This window comes from Pinus tabuliformis, chromosome 3_2, assembly GCF_031772625.1.
Source record: "Pinus tabuliformis cultivar Carrire ecotype Pingquan chromosome 3_2, CPIR1, whole genome shotgun sequence".
Taxonomy (NCBI): domain Eukaryota; kingdom Viridiplantae; phylum Streptophyta; class Pinopsida; order Pinales; family Pinaceae; genus Pinus; species Pinus tabuliformis.
Genome location: NC_142302.1, coordinates 41,448,601 through 41,457,483, shown reverse-complemented (window position 1 = coordinate 41,457,483; position 8,883 = coordinate 41,448,601). Strand labels below are relative to the sequence as shown.

At 37.2% G+C, this 8,883-nt stretch overlaps 1 pseudogene; it reads left to right on the top strand.

The window, feature by feature from the left end:
• Nucleotides 1-7,566: 7,566 nt before the first annotated feature.
• Nucleotides 7,567-8,490, top strand: LOC149179720 (uncharacterized; annotated as a pseudogene).
• The last annotated feature ends 393 nt before the right edge of the window (nucleotides 8,491-8,883 follow it).

Here is an 8,883-nt window from a genome sequence, read left to right as displayed (position 1 = left end):
TCAAAATTGACTTAGAATTTCAAAGATAAAATAATATAAATTTTCATCAAACCAAGTGTCGTCAACTCGTCATATGTGAGTGCCTCTGGTGGTTTCCTGCCATACTCAATAATCTTTAGTAACACAGTTTCTCAGTGTTAGTCATTGTCCTAATAGCATCATCAACATCACATAGTCATTCACATCATTGTTCATTGTGAACCAGAACTAATGCAAGTAGGTAACATAGGGGACACATCCATCATGGCTATCATCATCATAACATCAAATGGAAACATACGTATCCACCAAAGCTATAATCATCATAACATCAATAGAAAACATGCCTATCCATAAAATCTATCATCATCATGATATCAATAGAGAGCATACATATCCTTTACTGCTATCATCATCATAAATTCAATAGAGACCAAACATAACCATTTATTCTACCATCATCATAATATCAATAGAGAACATGCATAACCATTAATGTTACAATCATCATAATACCAATAGATAACATACATAACCATTAATGCTATCTTCATCATAATATCAATGGAGAACATACATAAACATCACAACCACTAATATCACAACCACTAATAATAGAGTCACGTGTCTGGATCCTTAACCTGAGGTCCTAAAAGAATAAAGTGTGGGCCTTAGGGCTAAATAAATGTTAATGTCATATCATTGTCAGTCGACTAAAGCAGGGCACTACATACAACCCCTTACTAGACTTCGTCTCGAAGTCCTTGGAATAGGTAAGGAAAACTATGACGCATCTCCTCGGCAATCTCCCAAGTAGTTGAATTGGGACTACATTTGTCCCATTGGACCTTCACCTGGTCCACTCATCGTCGTCTAAGTTGCAAAGTTCGCTGGTCCAGTATGCGAACTTTTTCAGCCATCACTGTTCCCTCATCCGAAACCTGCAAATGACCAAAGTCAATAACATGCGAAGGATCTGAAATATAATGATGCAACATAGAAACATGAAACACATCATGCATATGCACTAAAGATGGAGGTAAGGAAAGCCTATATTCCACCGACCCTTTCTTTTCTAAGATTTCAAAAGGTCCCATAAACTGTGGAGACAATTTTTCTCCCTTTCCAAATCTTATAGAGCTTTTTTGGGGCCTTACTCTAAGGAACACCCTATCTCCCACTTCATAACTTCGGTCTACTCGATGAGCATCAACATAGCTCTTTTGTCGATCTTATGCTTATTTTAGCCTTCCTCTAATCATAGTCATTTGTTCTTCCATCTCTTGCACCACTTCTGGTCCTCTAGTTAGTCCCAACTGAGAGGTGTTCTACAAGGTTTTCTGTATAAGAACTCAAATGACACCATCTTGATGAAACTCTAATAACTATTATTGTAAGATGATTGCACGAGGGGTAAAAACTCCTCCCATCTCTTTTGTTGGTCCATCACATACATTCAAAACATGTCTTCGAGGATTTGATTAGTCCTCTTTGTCTGCCCATCTGTCTTAGGGTGATAAGTAGTGCTGAAGTTTAACTGGGTTCCCAAGGCTTCTTGTAAACTGGTCCAAAACCTTCCTGTAAACACTGCTCCTCTATCAGATATGATCTTCCTAGGCACTCCATGCAATCTCATAATCTCATCAATAAAAACTTTGGCTATTTCTTGTGCTTTATATGTTGTCTTAACTGGTATGAAATGGGCGCTCTTGGTCAACGTGTCCACCACTACAAATATGGAATCATGTCTTCTTGAGGTCATTGGTAGTCCCACAATGAAGTCCATTGATATAACTTCCAATTTAGATTTTGGTATCTCATGGGGTTGCAATAACCCTGTTAGATGTCTGTGCTCAGCTTTTACTTGTTGACACTCTAAGCATCTTGCTACAAAGTTCATGATGTCCTTCTTCATTCCTTTCCAAAAGAAGAGCGGTTTCAGGTCCACACTCATCTTCTTAACACCAGGGTTTGCCATGTATACTGAGCGATGTGCTTCATTCAAGATTAATTGGCGTATATCTTCATTCGGTGGTACATATATCCTTCCCCGAAATCGTAGTAGCCCATCATTATCAAGGGAGTATTCTTCATATTTTGGGACCCTCATTTCATCCTCCCTCAAACTTTTTCTAACCTCTTCATACCAGGTGTCTTTAAATTGTAAATCAAGCAATTTCTCCCTCAAATTTGTCTTTAAGGGAATCACTGAAAATATCCGAGGCCTCCTACTTAAAGCATCAACCACCCTATTTACCATTCCTTTTATGTAAGTGATATCAAAATCATATTCACTAATTAGCTCAAACCATCGTCTTTGTCTTGCATTTAAGTGGTCTTAAGTGAATATGGCCTGTAGCCCACATTAGTTAGTCCTAAGATCAAACTTCCTTCCTAGAAGGTAGTGTCTCCAAATCTTTAGTGCATGAACAATTGCTGCCATTTCTAGATCATGGGTTGCGTAGTTTTCTTCGTGGGTTCTGAGTTTCCTTGATGCATAAGCTATTAGTCTTCCTTCTTGCATCAACACACAACCCAACCCTTCCTTAGAAGCATCAATGCAAACCAAAAATTCTTGTTCCATATCCGACACCTTCAAAATTGGTGCTGTCGTTAATAACACCTTTAACCTTTGGAATGCATCTTCACAGTTTTTAGTCCAAATGAATTTCTTGTTCATTCTTTGGAGCTCAATAATGGGGCCTGCTATCTTTGAAAGCCCTTCGACAAATCTACGATAATACCCTACCATGCCCATGAAACTAAGTATTTCATGAACATTGGTTGGTGTTGGCCATTCCATGATGGCCTCGATCTTTACCGGGTCTACTGTGATACCATCCCCAAAGATATGTGCCCAAGATAATGAATTTTGGTTTGGTAAAAGGAATACTTTGACAACTTCCTGAATAATTGGTTTTCTCTAAGACATTGTAGACCTATCCTCAAGTGTTCGTCACACTTTTCTGGGGTCTTTGAGTAGATCAAAATGTCATCGATAAAGACTTGTAAAAACTTGTCTAAGTAATCCCAAAATATTCCGTTCATCAAACTCATGAAAACACCCGGGGCATTTGTCAGTCCAAAGGGTAAAAATACAAATTCATAGTGCCAAAATCTTGTCTTAAAGGCTATCTTCGTGATATCTTCTTCCTTGATTCTCAACTAATGATATCCTGACCTCAGATCTATCTTTGAAAAGACAGTTGCCTCCCTCATTTGAAAAAACAAGTAATCTATCCTTGGCAGAGGGTATTGATTTTTTATCGTCACTTTATTCAACTAGCGGTAGTCAATGCATAGTCGCCAAGACCCATCATTCTTCTTAACGAAAATCACAGGGGCTCCCCACGGAGACATGCTAGGTCGTATGAACCCCAAGTCCAATAGTTCCTTTAATTGGATCTACACTTTCTTTAGCTCTGGAGTCGACATACGATAGGGTGCCTTTGCAATAGGCTTAGTGCCTGGTTTAAGGTCGATGGTGAAATCAATTTTCCTTTTTGGGGGTAGCCCTGGTAGTTCTTCATGAAATACATCCTTAAATTCAACAAGAAATAGATGTTTATCAAGGTTTTCAGAATCACACTTATCATTTAGAGCTAAAACTGAGAACATTTGACATTCCTTTTGCCTATATTTCATTAGTTGTATGGAGCGATGAACCTCAGGGGAACCCCTCGGTTCTTTCCCCTTAATGATTTTATTTGGCCGTCATCGTCTGTGAAATGTAGAATCTTGTCTTTGCAGTTTAGGAGTGCCTCATGTCGTTCCAACCAATCCATTCCTATAACTACATCATAGACTCCTAAAATTGTAGAGTACAAGGAGACCTTGATATTACATACACCCAGGTCCACCTCCCAATCCTTTACCATCCTTCCTACATTTCTTTTCATACCACATGCAATTTCTACATGTCTAAATTCATATTGTGAAATTGATTTATGTTTAATATTTGATAATGCATTTAGAGAAATAAAGGAATCAGTAGCTCCCAGGTCTATTAAAATGACAAAACTCATACCATCAATATTACCTGAGGTTTCCAACACAGTGGACTGGTGTTCGACCTGGAGATTTTTCACTGCTGCATGGATGCGATGAGCCTTCCCCAGATTCCCCACCGTAGTTTCATTCTTAGTTGAGTTGGTATTACTTGTCTTTTGAGGGAAATCCCTCTCATAGTGAGGACCTCCACAAGTCCAACACCCCCTCATAGGAGCTTGGCTCCTACTACCAACTGAACCGGGAGTTGGCCTGTAACTCTGCTGGAAAGAGCTACACTGTTGGGATTGGTGCTGAGGAGGTGTGACTTGGTGCTGTCGCATAGGCCGATGCTATTGTGGTTGACGAGTTTGTTGAGGTGCCTTGTGCGAATGCTGAGTTGGATGCCTGTATGGTGTTCTTTATTTCCTGTTGACCACTTTTGATGATTTAGCACAGGACCCCTTTGCAAATTTCTGCGTTCCATACTGTTTCAACTTGGTACTCCTGATCCTGTGGGCCTTGTTGACTTATTAGGTCCATTTCTCGTGATCTCCTCCTCTGCAATGATTGCCCACTGAATTGCCTCGTGCAATGTGCGAGGCATTAAGATTCTAACCTTGGCCCGAATGTTAACATTTAATCCATACACAAATTTGTTCATTTTGAGCTTTTTTGTGTTTAAGGGAGGGGCATAACAGAGTAATTCCATGAAACGAGCCTCATACTCTAGTAGTGAGCGACTCCCTTGCTTTAATGCATTGAATTCATTTAGTTTCCTCTCAAGGAACTCCTCTGACAGGTAACGTTCTCTAAATTTTTCTTCAAATAGTTCCCAAGTTACTGTTGATATATATCCATCCCTAATTGGGTTAATAATGTCTTCCACCAAATTAGTGTATTTCCCTTTAGCTGGAATATACCCATCTTGGCCTTCACATTTGAGGTGTAATCTCTCAGGGTAAAGCACATAGCCATGTTTTCTAACCATGCTTCTGCAGATTGACCATCCATGGACCCCCAAAACTTTGGAAATTTTACTTTTTCCAAATCTCGACGTACATCATTTCTTGTAGTGTTTTGGGGTACTTCATTTTGTATGACAGGTCCTCCATGCTCCCGTTCCAAACAGTTGATTAATGCTTCAGACATGTGTTGAAATGATCTCATTAAGTTCAACACTTCTCCAGCTAGTATATGTTCTGGTGTTGCGATGTTTTCCCCATCATTGGGTGGGGAGGTAGGAGTCGGTTGTTGTGGTGGTGCCATGTTGCGCCCTTTAGTTTCCCCACTTCTTCTTGTACCTCTTCTAACCATGGTTTACCAATGAATCCTGCCACAATTTAACACGATTTTTTCTTATAAGATATATATAAATAAATAAATAAATAAAAATTAGATAAAATCATAACCAACCTGGGTGGTTTTATAATTCACTGTTATGTTTATATACTTCCAAAGGAACAATTTATGCATTTATAAGTTCTTGATTATATAATTCGCCTATCAATTCCAAACATTTCTATAAGATTTGATCAAAAGAATACCATTAGTCTACTCAAATAGTATGCTTAGATTACATTATGTCACGTAAATGGTAGAGGTGTTTGGTAGCATTATCATAACATAAACTGAGAATGTCCTTAGTAAAAAGAGAGAAAATATGTTTCTAAATTTTTATGATTTTATAAGCTTAACAAACACAATTAAATTAACATTTAAAACATAAATTAAATTTAAAACTTTTATATATAATCATTAACATTAACACATACATATATCATCACAAATTAACATATAATTTATTATGATATTAAAATGTAACATAACTTACACTCTATGAAATAAGTCCAAATACTACCTCCCCTATAATGATGTGTACCAAACGATGATAATGTGTAAAATAAAGCTATATATAAAGTATCATAGTACCATATAACTAATGTAACACAACGTGTAACTGAGCATATAAACAAGACAAGCTCATGCCAGAGTGAAATGGTGGTTATTATGAAATTGCCAGAATAATTTTTCGGATTAGTACAATGTCATGCCTTAGCCACTGTAACTCTGATTTGTAATGAGGGACTATATGCAGGTGGAGAAATTATTGTTTAGACAATATGAAATTTCAGTCAAGGCTGATTTTTTTTATTAGAGGCAACAATGTTATGTTTAGAAAAAATAGAATCCTCTTTACTTCCTATTCAAACAAAAGCACCAAGAAACCCTTGCGTGACCAAACCTAAAAAACAATGATAAAATTCTTCAAAACGCTAAGTTAAGGCCTAAAATTAATTGTAGTGAATTTGTGATTGTTCCAATGCCAAAACAAGTGATAAACCCTTGAGAAATTTCAATTTTAAAATCAGGAAAGAAACTCTCAGATGCTTATGGACAACTCAAAGTTAAACTTAGAAATTGATTCAGAAATTTTTTACGATGAGTCCCTTAATGTTAAAGGCTTAAATGTAACCCAAAAAAATCGAAAATCTCTGAAAAAGCACAAGGTTTGGTATTTAAAATCAAAGGAAAAATAAAAAGCTTGAAAGAAAATAGAAATGCTAACAACCCTCCAAATTAAACCCTTAAAAATAATTTCGAGCCACCAGGATTCTATTAAAACCTTGCCATATTTTTTTTTGAACAAGCTTCCAACATATGCGGCTGCCAGAAGAGATAAGATCTGAAGCAGAAACCTGCCAAACCTCAAATGAAACCCAACGAAAATTTCTTGAGAAAAATTAAAAAACCCTCTCGCTAGACCTGCAAACAAATTTGATGTCGGCTTTTAATTTTTTTGCTTTTTTTTTGAAGTGCATTTGCTGCCTTTTCAAAACGCTAGTGACCAAGCAAAAATGGTCTGCGGCATTCTCCATAATAGTGTGATGGCTACACAAAATGAAAAATATTATTTTGTGGATCTTGCATTTCCTTTTCAAAGGCACATTATATTTTATTTTTATGGCTTGTTTTACCTGAATTATGGCACAATATGGATGCATTTGTAGTTTTGTTCAGTTAATGATCCAGAACAGTGCTTAGATTGCGCGAGACGCTATAATTGGAGGTGACTACGAGGAGAATTGAACTTGAGATCTGTTTCTTCTTTAAAGACGCATTTAATTTTGTATTTATGTTTAATTTCGCCTAGAATGCGACACAATATGTGAGCTTTCAAAAAAAATTCTTGTATTTCAAGCTTCGAAGCAGTGCGTTGAGCGCTTTAGGAGCTATGATTTTAAGCGACTCGGCCAAAATTGAACCTAAGGCTTGCGTTTTTGTTTTTGTTTTTGTATTTTACTCCCAAATAACTCTCCATGCAAGTTAATAGTTTTTCCAACCTTGAAGAACCCTCCATGGAAAACAAGCATCTGAAGAAACAAGGAAAAAACTTGGTGGGATCAAGCTCAACTCTTTCACTAAAAAAAACTGAAGAAAGCGAATTTCAGGGTTTCAAGATTTAATGGAGAGGAAATTTCTCTTCTCATTTCTCTTCTCAGAAGTGCTCCACTGCTGCATAAAATGACATTTATTCTACCGAGATGTTCTCAACATATCTATTGCAATCAATTGCTTAATAGAAAATCGATTTAGAATATGGAAGAAGTTCTGGAGTTGTTGAATGGTTGCGGTTTGACCACTCCTGCCCAGTTTCGAAAGGTAGTCCTTTCCAGCCTTGATTTTTTTCTTTCTTAGGGCAGAAAGAAACCTACGTTATAAGTTATAAGGTCAACTTTCTTCAAGACTTTCATGAAGGAAAAGGATATCGCTAGACTAGTTCATACTGGGGCAAGCACTTTTAACAAGAGTCAGCAGAGGCTTGAATCTGCGGGTTCACTTTTGCAAAAATTGGGCATTTAGGGAAAAGCAGTGTTAGGATCTCTGGCATGACAACCTATTTTACTCACGACCCCAGAGGAAAAAGTTATCCAATGATTTAAACGGGCCAAGGATTTGGGGTTCAAGAAGGGATCAACGATGTTTGCATACGTTTTGCAGTCAATCCTTGGACTACGACAGGAAACCATAGATAGAAGACGTCAGTGTTTGAGAAGTTTAGGCTTCTCTGAAATTCAAATTTCTGATTTCTGGAGGAGGAGGCCAATGCTTATCGCACATACAAAGGAAAATATGAAGCATAGTGTGGACTTTGTGGTTAAAAGTGCGGGGCTTTCGTTGGATGATGTTCTCAAGTACCTAAATCTACTGCCATACAATGTGGAGACAAGAATGTTTCCTCGGTATAGAGTAATGGAGGCATTGAAATCTCTGTGAGTGCAAGTGTGGAAGAAAAAATGGCTGAGTTTTCCGCAGATTGTTACATTGATAGAAAAACGTTTTTTGGAAAATTATGTTAACTTGAATGTTGAATCCTCCTCACTTTTGTTGGATATTTACCATGGAAGGAAGGAAATCTGGAAAGATGACCATGACAAGGACTGCGGGGATGCGTACCTTAAGATGCCAGATGGAAAACATAACATATTGAGAGAAATATATCTCAACAATTTTGAGGAATGAATGTGAAACTTGATAAAAAAATGGGTGGAAACAAGCCAAAACTGTGGAAACTTATACTAAAGTTTCTTTGCAGTTTCCATAGTACAACCAGAATCTGATCAGTTGTTTCCTTGTCCTCCTGAAAACAATTAGGTCCAATGCAATTTCTGGTATCATAAACATGATCTTAGGATGCTAAAAAATCTTTTCATGAATACATCGAAAAATAGCTAGCTTGCAAATCTTGTCAATGTGTTGCTTATGCATTTACCGAACTTAATCTACAAAAAAATATCAAACAAGAGATAAAGTACAGTGAAGCAACATCAAAATGGAAGAAATCCAACAATAAACTTTCCAGCGATTTGTTTGTCAGAGGGATACATACTGCACTCTTTTAGAACAAAAGTTTTG